The 18,045-nt window shown below is 36.9% G+C and overlaps 1 protein-coding gene across 7 annotated transcripts in view; it reads right to left on the reverse strand.

Moving 5' to 3' along the window:
* HYCC2 (hyccin PI4KA lipid kinase complex subunit 2) overlaps positions 1–18,045 on the reverse strand; it is a 66,131-nt gene that overhangs the window by 47,806 nt on the left and 280 nt on the right. For 2 of the 7 annotated variants that reach the window (XM_061203864.1, XM_061203815.1), the window contains exons 1-3: positions 17,942–18,030; positions 17,141–17,174; positions 4,763–4,862 (exon numbers count right to left, since the gene is read on the reverse strand). The gene's annotated coding sequence lies outside the window, so the exon portion shown is untranslated. Of the gene's footprint in view, positions 1–4,762; positions 4,863–7,326; positions 7,431–17,140; positions 17,175–17,941; positions 18,031–18,045 lie in introns of those variants that run through there. The other 5 variants (XM_061203823.1, XM_061203840.1, XM_061203848.1 and 2 more) reach the window with 5 other exon arrangements.

Below are 18,045 nucleotides of genomic sequence, written 5' to 3' on the forward strand. Positions count from 1 at the left end.
CCATAAGTATTTCTTAAGCGAAAACTATATACCTGCCATTATGCTAGGAGCTGGAAATACAATGGTAAACAGAATCAGATGTAGACTCACTCTAATGGGGCACTTATCTAGTAGAGGAGGCTAAACACATTTTTGCAAAGAGATAAGGAGTAAGAAGGAAAGGTACACAGAAGCGTAAAACAAAGGAACCTAGTGCTGATGAAGGTTTCTCTGAGGTAGCACTTAAACTGAGATATCAAAGATCAGTAGGAGTCAAGGGGAGTAGTGAAGGAACATTCCAGAAAGAGGGAACAGCATATAAAAAGGTTCTGTGGCAAGAAAATAACATAGGAAGATGTAGAATCTGAAAGAATATCCAAGTGGTTAGGAGCACAGAGAGCAAGGGGCGAAGTTGAGGGCAGAGAGAGAGAGGCATGGGCTGATGTTATAATAAACAAGACCTTCTAGTCTACATTAAGTATGGAAAGTGACCGAGGATAAGATTAAAGGTTTGAAAGACTTACCTGGCTATGACGTAGAGAACACTCTTTCAAAGCTAGCTACAAAATTCCCATTAGCAAGAAGACTAGGGGCTTCCCTGGTGGTGCAGTGGTTGGGAGTCTGCCTGCCAATGCAGGGGACACACGTTCACGCCCTGGTCCGGGAGGATCCCACATGCCGCGGAGCAGCTAAGCCTGTGCACCACAACTACTGAGCCTGTGCTCTAGAGCCCACGAGCCACAACTACTGAGCCCATGTACCACAACTACTGAAGCCCACACACCTAGGGCCCATGCTCCGCAACGAGAAGCCACCGCAATGAGAAGTCCATGCACCGCAACCAAGAGTAGCCCCTGCTCGCCACAACTAGAGAAAGCCTGCGCACAGCAACAAAGACCCAACGCAACCAAAAATAAATTAAAAAAAAAAAAAAGAATTAGGTGAAGAATACAAACAGGAAATTCAAAAAAGAAAAAGAAAAAAAGAAGACTAAAAATATTCCAGGCTTGCTATATAGCACTTGCTCTGAGAGTTCCTACTAAGTCAAGTCAAGTCTCTGGAAGTTAAAAAAAAAAACAACCTAAATAGCTACTGATAATAAAAACGGTTTTTATTTACAAAGTACCTGAAAAATAAAGTAGGTTCCATTTTTATTAAGCTTCAAATAAAGTATAAAAAAGCAATGCCTACATTATTTTCTCTGGAAATAATTTTTTTAGGGATAAATTCTAACATCTGAATCTCCCTTTAATAGTTCCCTTTTATCCCAAATCTCTTATGAAAGTATAAACAAAAGGGGCTGTTTTGTTGATATTACTTACAACATCTCCTTCTACCACCTCATTATCGCTAATGAGTTCAGCAGGCCACAAGATTGAGGAAAAACAGACTGAATTTTACGTCCTCTTTGAGAAGTACTCCAGAAAAGGAGGTAAATACTTTCAATAAATATACTACCATGTAAAGAAGAAAACCACAATTTCATTCTAGTGGTGACAGAAAGGACTTATCTTCCAAAATAAACAAAATAGGAACTTAAAAAAAACCCACAAAACTCCTTTTCCACTGCTGAATTTTAATAATGATTGATTTTTGCTTTTTATTTACTGGAAACTTAAAAAGCTATTCTTCCTCTGTACCCCAACTATTACCTCTAATTTTACAAATATCCTTAGCTATAAATATGAATAGTTGATATTCAATTATTAAATAATTTAAAAAGTTATTATAAATAGTATGTATCTACTAAAAAAAGGAACTTAACCTAACTACCTCCCCCACCCACAAAGATAAACAGAGTTAACCATTTGGTATGTATTTTTCTTCACATATATGTTTACGTATATGCATGTATGTATATGTGTGTGTATACAGTTTAAATATAGTTGTGTTCATTGTACATAGTATTCTATAATTGCTTTTTCAATTGTCAAAAATATACGAAAGACCTATAGTTCAAGCTCATTCTTTTTTTTTTTTTTAACATCTTTATTGGAGTATAATTGCTTTACAATGGTGTGTTAGTTTCTGTTCTATAACAAAGTGAATCAGTCATACATATACATATATTCCCGCATCTCCTCCCTCCTGCATCTCCCTCCCTCCCACCCTCCCCATCCCACCCCCCCAGGCGGTCACAAAGCACAGAGCTTATCTCCCTGCGCTATGCGGTTGCTTCCCACTAGCTATCTATTTTACGTTTGGTAGTGTATGTATGTCCATGCCACTCTCTCACTTTGTCACATCTTACCCTTCCCCCTCCCCATATCCTCAAGTCCATTCTCTAGTAGGTCTGTGTCTTTATTCCCATCCTGCCACTTGGTTCTTCATGACCTTTTTTTTTTTTTTATCCCTTAGATTCCATATGTATGTGTTAGCATACTGTATTTGTTTTTCTCTTTCTGACTTACTTCACTCTGTATTACAGACTCTAACTCCATCCACCTCACTACAAATAACTCCATTTCATTTCTTTTTACGGCTGAGTAATACTCCATTGTATATACGTGCCACATCTTCTTTATCCATTCATCCCATGATGGACACTTAGGTTGCTTCCATGTCCTGGCTATTGTAAACAGAGCTGCAATGAACATTTTGGTACATGACTCTTTTTGAGTTATGGTTTTCTCAGGGTATATGCCCAGTAGTGGGATTGCTGGGTCGTATGGTAGTTCTATTTGTAGTTTTTTAAGGAACCTCCATACTGTTCTCCATAGTGGCTGTATCAATTTACATTCCCACCAATAGTGCAAGAGTGTTCCCTTTTCTCCACACCCTCTCCAGCATTTATTGTTTCTAGATTTTTTGATGATGGCCATTCTGACCGGTGTGAGATGATATCTCATTGTAGTTTTGATTTGCATTTCTCTAATGATTAATGATGTTGAGCATTCTTTCATGTATTTGTTGGCAATCTGTATATCTTCTTTGGAGAAATGTCTATTTAGGTCTTCTGCCCATTTTTGGATTGGGTTTATTTTTTTGTTATTGAGCTGCATGCAAGCTCATTCTTTTTAACGGGTGTAATTAATTATAAGTATAATCCCATGACTTATTTAATTATTTACTAATAAACAAAGCTGTTTTCAACTTCCTTATATTACAAAAACATGCTGCAATACACATCCTTGTACATACTTATGTATTCGTATTGTTATCTTCTGTAGTATAAATTCTAAAACTTGAATTTGAATTTTTAAGGTCACAGGATATAAATATTATTAATAGCATATCCAAATACAAATAAATTCTCAAAACCATAATCCATGATATAATTTTAAAGAGCATATGATTGTTACATATACAAAATAATTTCTTCCTGTTCTATTTATAAAGTTAATACCTTAGCACTGAAATCTAAAAAATTCTAAATATAAATACCTCAAGTTTTCTACATTTGTTAATATCATGTATATGACTTTTAAAACTAGGACAACAAAAATCAGTATCAGAACATTTGAGTGAGTACTAGTTACCAAAACACTAAAAATTTAATACACAGAATGCTGTAATGTATTTGAAAGAGACATGGCAAAAAAGATACCACAATATATTTTACTGTATTTTAAAAATCACTCTGCTTGTTTAGTAAAGGCTTGAATCTTCTAAAGTTAAAAACCACATTTATAGTTTACTCTTTAAACAACCTGAAAGTTATTTTAGAATGCAATATGAGATTAAGATCTAACAATGTTTTCTCCCAATAAAAACTGTTTTCTCAGTTGTTCTAATACCTTGTTTACATGTCCATTTTTTTCTAACTTGAAATGCTATTTTTATCATATACTAAAAGTCCCACGTATATTTGGAACTATTTCTGAGCTACTTTACCCATTAATTTTGTACCGGGGCTATAATATTTTAATTACTGTGGTTTTATAATGTACTTTATAATAGTATAAGTCCCATACTAATTATTTTTCCTAAAAATGTATTTTATTATTATTGCTTGCTTATTCTTCCAGGTGAATATTAGACTTCTAATGATAAGTTTCTTTCCCATACTCCATCCTTATTGGAATTAAATTTACAAATTAATTTCAAGTGACATCTTCACATAATTGAGTTATCCAATACAGAAGCATGGCACTGCTCTTTATTAAAAATCTTCTTTTAGGAACTCCCTGGTGGTCCAGTGGTTAAGACTCCACACTCCCAATGCAGGGGGCCCGGGTTTGATTCCTGGTCAGGGAACTAGATCCCACATGCCGCAACTAAAAGATCCTGCGTGTCGCAATGAAGACCCGGCGCAGCCAAATAAATAAATTTTTTTTTAATAAAAATCTTTTATATGTCTGTATAAATTTTGTGTTTTCTTCATATAGATCAACACATTCAAATTAAGTTGATTCCTAAGTATAATCTTCTGTGGACAACTGTTTCCAGACCCATTGCAGATACCAAAATCCAACAATACTCAAGTCCCAGAGCTGGCCCTCCCTATCAGCAGATTCAACCAACCATGCATTGTGTAGCACTGCATGTATTGATATTTATTGAAAAGAAATCTGAGTATAAATGGATCTGCACAGTTCAAACCAGTGTTGTTCAAGGGTTAAAAGTTTATATTTTCCTGCTGCGACTGTGATTCTTTTTCATTATTTCAAACTAGCTGTTGTTACACACATAAAAATAAACACTTTTAAAAAAAATCAAATCTCCTAGGTAAAACTGCTTAATATATAGAAGCTACCCACCAAAAATTACCAAAAATTCTAACATGTCTAACTATGGGAACTTCATTCTTTATCCTTTAAAAAGTTAAATTCTATCATTTTACCTCTGTTCTAAGATCAGTGTTCCAATGGAGGAGGTGGCACAGGAATGCGGCAGAGTTCAAGTGTGGAATTCATTTGTTGAGACTTAAATGTTTTCCAACTCTATAAAAAATGAAAACGAAAAACTGTGAAACAGTGAGAGAGAATATCCTCAAGAATGTAATATAAAGGAGAAAGAACAATTTTGAAAAGGCATTTATAATATAGTTTATCTAATTTTAAAAATAATTGGGATTATTTTTAAGTTTTCTATAATAACTAGGCTATACTTACGTACCATTATCAAACTTATTTTAGAAAACATTAGATTTGGAAAAAAGAAGTCTGAGTTTTAGTTTCAAATTTACCATTAAATATCTGTAAAGACTTCGAGTAAGTTAAATTTTCTGGAGCCTCACCTGAAAAATCTACAAAAATAAGTACTTTCCAGCCAAAAATTCTATGAATCCAACTTTTGAAACATATTACAGTGATCTCACACACACATACACACACACACATGCAACGATCATTAAAATTTTAATATGCACTATAAAACCAAGCTTAAATAAGTATCAATGGCTACATTATAATTTCGGATGAGTTTCACAGACTGAAAATTTTATCATTTTGAGAAAGAACATAGAAAATGCTGTTACTTGAACTTTTGGCACAAAAAATATTAAAAATCATTTTCAAATTGATAAAAGTATACTTTTCTCATAAAGTAATAACTATTATCATGTAGTTGCTGACCACATTATACTCTACTTCTTTGATTCAAAACTTATCACAACTTTAAAAGCTAAAACACCAGAAAAAAATTAGCATTTTAAAATATGTTCATTAACAAAACATTTTTTAATACAAAGAATACTGCAATAATATTCTCTTGGAGTTAAACGACATTATCATTGTAAAGTCTCCAATGTTTTCCAAACTGAAGATGTGTCAGGACCTCCTACTCCAACCGTCTGGTATATAATGGGCTATTCCATGGGATTTTTATTTCATGAGAAGTTCTGCAGTGGGGAAAAAACTTGAAAAGGACTAGCAAGTTTTCTCTGTTAGTCTCTGGAAAGATACACAAGAAATTGGTGACAGTCTGGGAAGGGGCAGCTGGTGTCAAGGAGACTGTCTTTTTGTACCTTGGGAATTTGGAACCACCAAGACAATCACCAGATTTTGAAGCAGTGCAGGCAGGCAGACTTGAGAGCTATGCTGGGAAGACTGTCTCTGACAGTCTTTCAAGGCTAAGGATACAGATACTAGGCTCTCAATTAAGGAAAAAGCCAAAACAAAACAAGAAAACCCAACAGTGCAAATGACAGGAAAACTGAGCCATTCAGAGTATGTTCCTTTAACCACAACCAAAGTAACCTAGAGATCATTAACAACAATAAATAAAAACCTAAAAAAACCCCAACTACCTGGAAATTTTAAATTATACTTCTAAATAATCTATGGGTCAAAGAAGATATTAAAACCAAAATTAGGGACTTCCCTGGCAGTCTAGTGGTTAAGACTCCACACTCCCAATGCAGGCGGCACAGATTTGATCCCTGGTCGGGAAACTAAGATCCCACATGCTGTACAGCGCAGCCAAAAAAACCCAAAAAACAACCAAAATTAGTAAAAATGCCGAACTCAATGCTAAGAAAGATATATTAAAGCTTGTGGGATGTAGCTGTAGCCTTATTTCATATGTAGAAAGTTCTTACTTTGCATGTATTAAGCAAAGACATAGTTCCTATATGCATTTAGGAGTTTCAGTTAACCTGGTACCTTGCAAAGCTAAGATTGCCTATATTAGCAGAGAGGCTGAAAAAAAAAAATCAGTGGTTTTATCTATTGACAGATATCTATCTCTAGAGGTCAGAGAAGATAGCAAATGAGTGAAATAGAAAACAAGCACACAATAGAGGGAAAAAATCAACAAAGTCAAAAGTTGGTTCTTTGGGACTTCCCTGGTGGTCCAATGGTTAAGAATCCACCTTCCAATGCAGTGGATGTGGGTTCAATCACTGGTCAAGGAACTAAGATCCCACAGGCCACAGGGCAACTAAGCCTGTGCACTCTAGAGCCTGAGCGCCGCAACCAGAGAGAAGCCCGCGCGCACCGCAACAGAAGATCCTGCATGCCGCAACAAAGACCCCGCGTGCCACAACTAAGACCTGACGCAGCCAAATAAATTATAAAATATTAAAAAAAAAAAGTTGGTTCTTTGAAAAGATTAATAAAATTGACAAACCCCTAGTAATACTCATTAGAGAAAACACAAATTACTATGAAATTTTTAGACATCAAAAAGACAAGAAGTTATGATAAACTTTATGCCAATAAATATGACACTTAGCACGAAAGGAACACATTTCTTGAAAAATACAATAACCAACACTGAAAGACACAGAATATCCATACAGCGTCATGGATATTAAAGAAATGTAATCTATTATTAAAAATCTTTCCATAAAGAAAATCTCAAGTGCAGATGGTTTCACCAGTGGATTTTTCCAAACAGTTAAGGAGGAAACAACACCAAGGTTGTACAAGTGTCACAGTCAATGATAAAATATTGAAAACTTACTTTCTGAGGTTGAAAACAAGAAAGAGGGACTTCACTAGAGGTCCAGTGGTTAAGACTCCACGCTTCCACTGCAGGGGGCGCGGGTTTGATCCCTGGTCAGGGAACTAAGATCCCACATTTCACCGAGTGCCGCCAAAAAAAAAAAAAAGAAGAAGAAAGAGATAACCATTATCACCACTTCTATTCAACACTGTGCTGGAGGACCTAGCTACTATAGCAAGTCAAGAAAAAGATATAAGAATAACAACCAGAAAAGAAAAAAGGCCATTATTTAGAGATGATATTATTAATAGACAATATGAATATGTACCAAGAAAATTCAGAAGATTCTGCAGACTAATTATTAGAATTAATAAGTGAATTTATCTAGGTTTCTGGATAAAAGGCTAATATATAAAAATCAATTATATTTCTGTAAACTAGTGTTTTTAAAAAACACAACTTCAGGCTTCCCTGGTGGCACAGTGGTTAACAATTCGCCTGCCAATGCAGGGGACACGGGTTCAAGCCCTGGTCTGGGAAGATCCCATATGCCGTGGAGCAACTAAGCCCATGCACCACAACTACTGAGTCTGTGCTCTAGAGCCCACGAGCCACAACTACTGAGCCCATGTGCCACAACTACTGGAGCCCACGCGCCTAGAGCCTGTGCTCTGCAACAAGAGAAGCCACCACAATGAGAAGCCCACGCACCACAACGAAGAGTGGCCGCTGCTCGCCGCAACCAGAGAAAAGACCGTGCACAGCAGTGAAGACCCAACACAGCCAAAAACAATAAGTAAATAAAATAAAATAATCAAATAAATAAATTAAAGAAAATAAAAACACAACTTCCAACAGCATTTTTTTAAAAAAGAAAGAAATCTAACAAAAGATGTGCAAGACCACTACACTGAAAACAAGAAAACATTGTTGAGAGAATTTAAGGGTCTAAATAAATTGAAGGACATACCATGTTCACAGGTTGGAGACTCACAGTAAAAATGTCAATTCTCCCCCAATCGATTTCTAGTTTCAAAGCTATCATAATCAAAATCCCACTCTTCTCCTTTTAAAGAGAAATTGACAAGCTGATTCTGAAATCTCTAGGGAACTACAAGGAGCCAAGAATAGTCAAAGCAACCTTGAAAAACAACAAAAATTGGAGGACTATACTGTAAAATATTAAGACCTGTTATAAAGCCATAGTAATTAACTGTACAAGTATAGTAACTAAAACTTACCAATGAAAAAATAGAGCCTAGAAAGTCACACACAAATAAGACTACTTTATTTACGACAAAGGCAAATTGCAGTGCAGTTGGGAAAAGACATTCTTTTAAATAAAAGACGCTGGGTCAACTGGATATCCCTATAGAAAATAATGAGTGTATCATGATCTCTAACTTTACACAACTCAACAAAAGTAAATTCCAAATAGAATGCAGGTCTAAATGTGAAAGTAAACAAACAAAAAACCATACCAAAACATCTTTGTGTCCTTGAAGCAGGCAAATATTTTTTAAGCAAACACGAAAAGCACTAACCATAACCATAACAACAATGACAAATCGGACTGTATCAAACCTGTCATCAAGAGAAACTGAGAGAGTGAAAAGGCAAGCCAAAGACCAGAAGAAATCAACAATACCTACGCCCGATACCTAGAGAGAGATGTGACTGCTTGGTGGGGGGGAGTAGGGCAGGAAAACTGTAAGATCCATAATTTCGCCAGGACAGGGAGGACGTCTCAGATGTATCTGTATTCCCAGTTCCTGGGACAGGGCTTAGCACAGTTAGCACTTAGTTCATGACTATTGAGTGAAGGGCCTAACAGCAACAAGCAGTCAGTCAGCAGCAGACTCAGCAGAGGAGACAGGCAGCAAGTATGGCAAAGACTACTAGTTCCCATCCGATAGAGATCCACACCTCCACCCCCAATGATCTAGTCTATACAATCAGCTAAAGCCATTTCTGACCCTGACTTATAGCTAAGTATGGCCAAATGACTAAGTTCTGGTCAATGAGATCAGAGGAAATACCGTGTAGGGAATTCTAGAAAGGCTTCTTTCCTTCTTTTTTTTGTCATCCACATGTGGCTTGCAGGATCTTAATTCCCCAACCAGGGATTGAACTCGGGCCCATGGCAGTGAAAGCATGGAGTCCTAACCACTGGACTTCCAGGGAAGTCCCTAGAAAGTTTTCTTAAAAGATGGAAGGTATGCCCCTTTTGTCCTCTGCCTTTCTTCCTCCTTCCTTCTGCCTAGATCATGGATGTGATAGTTGGATATCCAGCAACCATTCTGTGATCTTCAGAATAGAAACCACATGCTAAGGTTGGCAAAGGCAAGAGAGAAGGAGACTGGGTCCTTGACAAGTCTATGGGGTTGCCGTACCAGTCTTAAGACTATTTCTGAATTTGTTTTTACAAGACAAAGAAATGAACTACTACCTTATTTAAGCAACGGTTATTTCTTATCTCTGTTTCTAGCAGCCAAACACAATTCCTACCTGATACAAGGTAAGAAAGAGACTGCAGGAACAATTTTATGGTCTAAGATGCCAACAAGCCATCTCAGTTATGCTTCAATTTAATGCTAATAATAAAGTGTTTAGGATATTCCACTGAAATTGGGGTGGTGGGGAGTGTAGGAAGCAAGACTGGCCAAAGAATCTACTCTGTGAAGGTGCACCACCATTACAGTTCAGACAGAGGGGTGTTTATAATAGTTCAGTACACTGACAAGATTTCATAATGCACTACTATAATTTCTTGCCAACACTTGGGAGTTATGTTCTAGAAAAGCAATGTGGCTTACTGTGACTGGCCAAAACCAAATTATATGAAAATGAGAGGTTAGGAGAAATAAACAGTTTAATGGAAGATGTTAAATCAGCTGTTTAAAACCTGCTCAAATAAAAACCCAGTGAACTTTCTACAGATTAACCTCCTTCAAGTTTTCAGGAAACACTACTGTAGCACAACAGTTAGATAAGGCTGATTCTCCCACGTATTATGCACATTATTCTACTTCATGAAGATTTTGAACCTGTCCTTCTTGGCTTGCTATTTAATGTCTTTGGTACTTGTGTTTTTACTTTTATTTGTTAGATCTCAGCAAAAATTTTCAAATTCTTATAGTGACTGTGTCATTTTTTGGACTGTTGTTCATCCTTATATTAAGAAAATAGAAAATAATCTGATCTCTCTGTGGACTATTGTTATAGACTGAATTTTTGTGTCTCCCCAAAATTTATATACTGAAGTGCTAACCCCCAGTGTGATGGTATTAGGAGGTGGGGCCTTTGGGAGGTGATTAGGTCATGAGGGTAGTGCTCTCATGAATGGGATTAGTGTCCTTATAAAAGAGATCCCCAGAGAGCTCTCTCACATGTTATAACACAATGAGAATGTAGCCATCTCGGAAATAGGAAGTGGGTCCCTAGTTGACACAAAATTTTCTGGCACCTTGATCTTGGACTTCCCAAGTTCAAGAACTGTGAGAAATAGAAGTTTGTTGTTTAAACCACCCAGTCTATGGTACTTTATTATAGCAGCCTGAATTGTCTGCGACAAAGGTCCTTTTCCATTTCTCCACTCCCTTGAATTTGGGCTAGCTTGGTGAGTTGCTTTGATCATCAGAATATGGTGGAAGGGCTGTTATATAGTTTCAAAGCCTAATCCTCAAAGAGGCCTTGCAGCCTTACAGCTTCCACCTTCACCTTTTTAGAATGCTACCCTGAGAATGCCATGTAAGGATGCCAGACTAGCCTACCAGAGGATGAGAAGCCACACTGAGAAGAACTGAAGCACCTTAATGGACAGCCAGCACCATGTGCAAACATGTGAGTGCAGACATCTTGGACCTTCTAACTCAGTCAACCCTCCAGGTGGATTCAGCTACATGAGACAGCCAAGTGAAACCAATAAAGGAACAATTTAGCCAACCTACAGAATCATGAAAAATAACAATAAATCTTTTTGTCCTGAGTCATTTAATTTTGTGGTAGTGTTTCAGGCATCAATATCAAATAAACTTTAAGATAACACTTAAAATAACAGCTTCTTGAAGGTGAGAACAATCGCTTGAGATTTTTCTGTTTTTATCTTTAATTCATATGTTATAGCACCCTGGAAGCCATGTCGACTCCAATGCTTCTTTCCACTACGATTGAAAAAAAAGAAATTAATGTATGAAAATACAATGGGAAGCCATTAAAAAATTTTGTATGAAGTGAGTAATATGTAATAGGCACTTTAGAAAGAGAACTCTGGTTACACTGTAGAGTGGACCACAGGGAGGAAAGACCTATGAGGGCAGAGTGACCAATATGAATACTGCTGGAATAGTCCTAGTGAGAGGCCTAGTAAGAGGTTAGAAGGCCAGACTATCATTACTACTGCTGCTGCTGCTACTATTATTTGCATTACGTATTTATTTTATTTGTTTTAATAGAATGTCACCTTGGTGACTTTTTTTTTAATTTTTACTTTTATTGAAGTATAGTTGATTTACAAAGTTGTGTTAGTTTCAGGTATACAGCAAAGTTATTCAGTTTATATATGTGTGTGTATATATACATATATATATTCTTTTTCAGGTATTTTTGCATTATATGTTATTACGATATTGAGTATAGTTCCCTATGCTATACAGTAGGTCCTTGTTGGTTATCTATTTTATATATAGTAGAGGTATTATGTAGTTATGATGAACCAAGCAAGTACTATAACTAGAATCTCATATGTATTTGCTCATTTAATCCTTAATACAACCCTTTTAAAAAACTTTTTATTTTGAAATAATTACAGACTCATAAGAAGTTCCCAAACTACATGCCAGGAGGTCCCATGTATCCTTTGCCCAGTTTCCCCCAATCGTAACATCTTGCATAACTATAGTAAAATATCAAGATCAGGAAACTGACATTGGTATAGTCCACAGAGGGTTACTCAGATATCACCAGTTTTACAAGCACTCATTTGTCTGTGCATGTGTGTGTAGTTCTATACAATTTTAGAACAGATATAGATATGTGTAACTACCATCACAATCAAGATACAGAACTGTTCTATCACCGAGAGGCTCCCTTGTAGCCACCCACTCCCTTCTCCCTGATCCTTAACTCCTGGCCAAACATTACTCTGCTCTTCATCTCTATAATTTTGATATTTCAAGAGCGCTACAGAAAGGAAATCATACAGTATGTAACCTTTAGAGAGTGGCTTTTTTCACTTCAGACCCATCCTAGTTGCTGCATGTATCAATAGCTCATTCTTTTTATTGCTGCATAGTATAAACGTGCCAGTTTGTTTAACCATTCACCTGTTGAAGAACATTTGGGTTGTTTCCAGTTTTTGACTAATAGGAATAAAACTGCTATGAACAATCAGGTATAGGTTTTTGTGTGAATGTAAGTTTCAATTTCTCTGGAATAAATGCTCAACAGTGCAACTGCTGGACTGTACACTCTGTTTTTAAAGAAACTGAAGCTATAAATGGTGGAGCTGGGATTCTAATCTAGATAATCTGCCTCTAGGTCCTAACTCTTCACACTATTTCCAGTGGTAGTAGAAATTGAGAGAAGTAAATGGAATTAAAGAAAGAGTAAAAAGGTAGAGTCAACAGAATATAGCATCGCTCAGATGAGGGGTATATGAATAAAGTGTCAAAGATAACACCAGGTTCCAGCTTCAGCACATTAGATAGATGACAAAATACGAATTCACTTTTATATATACTGTATTTGAGGTGTCTGCAGGTCATCCTCAACTAGCAGGCAATTAGATTTATAGACTAGGAACCAGAGATTAAGAAAAAGCTCTGGATTAGAGATAGATTTGAGTAAATAACATCAGAGGGACAGGGTACAGAATGACAAAGAGATTTGACAACAGAACCCTGAAGAACAGAAACATTCATTTCCTCTAGTTTTTTCCCACAAACAATAAAACAGTAGGTACTGTGACAGACTGCAAATTCATATTAACTTTAGATATTACAGCACATCATGTTTTCCATATGAGTTTTACAATCATATTATGAAGTATAAAGTATAAAGGGAGTAATATATGCTCCCCTCCCCACTCCCTTTTTCATTTAAAAAGAAAGAACTACAAAAGGAATACCTGCTGATTAAAAAGCCTTAATACTACTCCGTATGATACTATGATTATACATCATTATACATTTGTCCAAACCCATACAATGTACAACACCAAAACTGAACCCTAATGTAGACTATGAACTTTGGGTGATAATGTGTCAACATAGGCTCATCAATTGTGACAAATGTACTACTCTGTGGGAGATATTGATAATGGGGGGGGGTGGTCTATGCATATGTGAGGGTTTATGGGAAATCTCTGTCCTTTCTACTCAATTTTGCTGTGAACCTAAAACCGCTCTAAAACGTCCAGTAAAAAAACAAACAAACAAACAAAAATAATTAAGCCTCAGTACAAAAGAATATGTAAAAAGCATAAGTTTCACTCCTCGCTCAGCATCCAACTCCCTCCACCCATTTTTCAAAAAAATATATGGGGAAAGGAATTTAAGGAGGTAAACTGACAAACCTTAGTAGCTAAATAAGAAGCAAGCAATATCAAGAGTCAAGGAATAGGGACATCCCTGGTGGCACAGTGGTTAAGAATCTGCCTGCCAATTCAGGGGACACGGGTTCAAGCCCTGGTCTGGGAAGATCCCACATGCCACAGAGCAACTAAGTCCGTGCACCACAACTACTGAGCCTGCGCTCTAGAGCCTGCAAGCCACAAGTACTGAGCCCACGAGCCACAACTACTGAGCCGGTGTGCCACAACTACTGAAGCCGGTGCGCCTAGAGCCCGTGCTCTACAACAAGAGAAGCCACTGCAATGAGAAGCCCGCGCACCGCAACGAAGAGTAGCCCCCACTCGCCACAACTAGAGAAAACCCATGCAAATAAATAGATAAAATTGAAGAAAAAAAAAGAGTCAACGGATAATGTCAATTATACCTCAATGAAAAAAAGCCAAGGATTCATAATGACAAAAGTGATATATAAGTTTGATTCTAACCTTTTTTGAAGTTCAGTTTTTGGAATAGAACAAAATAACTATTATGTAATCCATGCTTTGCCATTTAACAATTTAAGTGCCACTTACCATATTTTATGACCACATTTTTGGCAGTTGTATTTCAAACTTAGAAAGAACTATAATCCCATAAGTAATCAAAGTCACACCCTTAATATATTACATAATTGAGTTTTTTACTCCTTTCTCCAAAATTAAAGTCTACTCATTTACTTTTTCTCGTAATTGTCTCCATGGCAGACAAATACCCAAACAGAAAGTCTAGGATTCATAAGAATGAACCATGAATTTCTAAACAGGACCTGTATCAAAGTCAACACATTCACAATTTCAAGCTTTAATATATATTATTTGTTTACAAAAAGATAAATGTATACCTTCATCATATCATAGCAATATTGCAAAAAAAACCTTTTATCAAGAAAACTTCCAATTCTTATTTTCCAATTCTAGTTTAATTTAGTACTAGATAGCTTTCAGAGACATTGAGAGAACAGGTACAAGTAAATATCTGTGCAAAGCACAGGTCTGAATTATGAAAGAAATTAGCTTGGTTTATGTAAAGCAGCTAAGTGCCAAGTAAAAAGTAATCCCAACCAAAACATTCAGCACAATTTTTATTTCTGGCAACTTTAGCTCCTGGTTAGAAAATCCATCATCCCAGCTATGACATTAAATGGTGAAAATTTATTGAGCTATAATATATTGATAGATTTAGAAGCCCTTTTTCTCAAGCTAAAACTACTGTTCTGGTTCACACCACAGTGTGAGAGCCTTGAATTAGATCAATGATTCTCAAGTAGAAGCCTGTCATAAACCATATCATCCAGGGGATTTTTTTTTCCTTCAAAATATATCTGCCTCCCTTCATATTCCCCCTACCATTAAGATTCTGCAGGGAAGTGGAGATGATATAACGGATATGCATGTGTGCTTTTTGTTTTTTAACTCCTAGATTATTCTGATATATATGTAACTCTCTTGGAGTTACTCACTTTTATGGAGAATGCCTGAATTAGGTCCAACTCTATTTTTTAACATTGTATCAACAGCAGGCAAAAGGAGCAGAGCTACAAAGTGATAAGAGCACAGCAGAAAGCTCTGCAGGTAAGGGGCTGTACTAATGGCAGCAGTAATCTTTCTGTGCCAGCTCCCTCCAGAATCCATTATATATTTTAGACAATGACAAATGTTCAGTTCATCATTCTGAGAAAAGCACACTGTCTACCAGTCAGATAAAAATGTAAAAAGAAGCTATTTGGGACATCAAAAAAACTAAGCCACAGAAAAAGAAAGACAAAAATTCCTCTATTCTTTAAAAGAACATAACGAAGCATTAAAAGAACAATAACAAAGTATTATTTTGTGCAGCTGTTAATTTGTTTGGAGACTTTCTGCCCATGTTTTATCATTTTAGTTTTTCATTATGTAGTATTGATTTTTCTATGACAAAATTCAGTCAAGCTGAAAATCTTAACCATTCCAGAACCTAATAAACTACAATAAGATGACAAAACTGTATTAAAAAACAATCAAACAATCCTAAATCCATATCGCATGTCAAGATAGCTTAAGAGTTGGATTAAAAAACAAGCTTTCAAGGTCCATTTTAGGGCAAACGATTATACTTCTTTACAGCCATTGTTTCAAATTCCTTATAAACAGTACTGAAAAGTATCAGAAAACAGAATTTCTAATGATGTATAAATAATCAGCCAATTATTATTATATTCTAATTTGGACTAGCATTCCTTAAATCACTTGGTAATTTCCTACTCAATGTTCAACTTTATTGCATTCTACAAGGACACCTACTGGCCATTCAAAATCAGCCATTAGTTCTCTAAGACAACTCTAGTAGGCTGGTTACATAATAAGAAGAAACACATACATACACACACAGAGACACATATACCCTGCATGAAAGCAGAGGTTTGTTCACAGGTACTCACACTACAGAACTGCACCTAAAACAGAAGCAGAACTGTTCTTTGGACTGAGAGTACTATTCTTGCCAAAAGATAAAACGACCAAGAATGAAACACCAAGTATCAAAATTTTTATCTGAAACACTGATAAATATCTCAGTATGCTAAACATTTCAGAACAAACTCTAATGATCCAGCTCTCTTTACCAAATGACATGTGGAAAAACAATTTTTTTCAATTTAGTTTCTGGGATACACTAATATAAATTATCAATAATAGAAAAAAAATCACATTTTAGAAAGTTTTTTTGACATGCAGTATTAAAATAAGCTCAGGAAAATGATACACTTGCTAATAAATACTACATGAGTCTTTATCTTCTAAGCTAAAGGCAACATTTCAATCAGCTCACATTTTAGAAGTTTATAACACTTCCTTTAAAACTGCTTTCCAGTGAGCTATAAAATCAAGTTTTTAATGTAGTCTGTCATTCCATAATACACACTGAATGGAATTCCTATTTTAATTCTGTATTTCATTGTGCAAATAATGAATTATAAAAACTTAGAAAAAACATGATAATCTACAATTATGTCTGTAAATACATTTTACCTCTACCGGAGAGGTTCAAAGAACATACTTTTTAAACCTAAGAAATAAATAATTCAAACTGGTTTCTCAGACTCATAGAGCAAATTACTTAAAAAGACGACTCTCCCCCCACCAAAATCACACCACCACCTAATTTTCACAGTCTCTAACATCCACAATATTTAGGGGGTAAAATCTACCAACTAATTTTCTAGTCATTTTCCAACTTGCACTTACCTCCTACTATAGATTTTTGAGGGTCTTCACTTTCCTGAAGATTAAAAGAAAAAAAAAAAAAGATTTGTAGTCAGCCTTGACCCTCAAAACAAATAAATTCACGAACTACAAAACGTGAACCTGGCCACGCTCATCTCAGACTAACACATCTCTCAACCCAAGTCCATATTTGGGATAAGCTCTTCGTGACTACTCTATCCTTCATGCTTCTTCGCCGACAGAGCCTGCCGGGGTACAAAACAGTCAAACCAACGAAAAAACTATCCTCACACATCAAGGGGTTGCAAAACCTCCTCTTCCAGGAGGGGCAACCTGGTTGTTTGGGTAAATAACGGCCAAGGATTACATAATATACAGCTACGAAGAGTGTCAAGGATCTGGCCGCCAATAAATATCTTTCTTCTCCGCTTCCTCCGTTCCCACCCTGAGAAACGGCCCTAAGAAGAAGCAAGCCCTAGGATTTCTCTCAGGTGCCTGCAATGCCGCGCGTCCTCTTCTCTCTCGAAGCTCCGTGCAAGGAATTCTTCCAGCCCTCACGACGCCGTCTTGCTCCGGCCTCTCTCCCGTCTCCGCCGGCGCCACCGCAGCCCCCCACGCCTGAGGCCCCTACGTCGCCCCGCAGGGCTCAGCCTCCACCCGCCTCGGCTGCCTTCTCCTCACGACCCTCCCAAGCTGCTAGCTGGTCTCCTAGAGGCTCCGAAACCACCAACACCCAACACTCCGGCTACCGCCTTCCCAGACCACCCTCGGCAGATCCCCTCTATAGTTCTTGTAGCCGGAGAAGAAGAAAATCCCTCCTACCTGGCACTCCGCGTCCCCCAGAGACAGCGCCGCCGCCTACCTGTCACCCCTCTGCCTCCGGCTTCTTACCGCCACCGCCTCCCGCAGCAGCCTGCCAACTGCAG

The sequence above is a fragment of the Eubalaena glacialis genome, chromosome 1 (assembly GCF_028564815.1).
Source record: "Eubalaena glacialis isolate mEubGla1 chromosome 1, mEubGla1.1.hap2.+ XY, whole genome shotgun sequence".
In the NCBI taxonomy this organism is placed as follows: Eukaryota; Metazoa; Chordata; class Mammalia; order Artiodactyla; family Balaenidae; genus Eubalaena; species Eubalaena glacialis.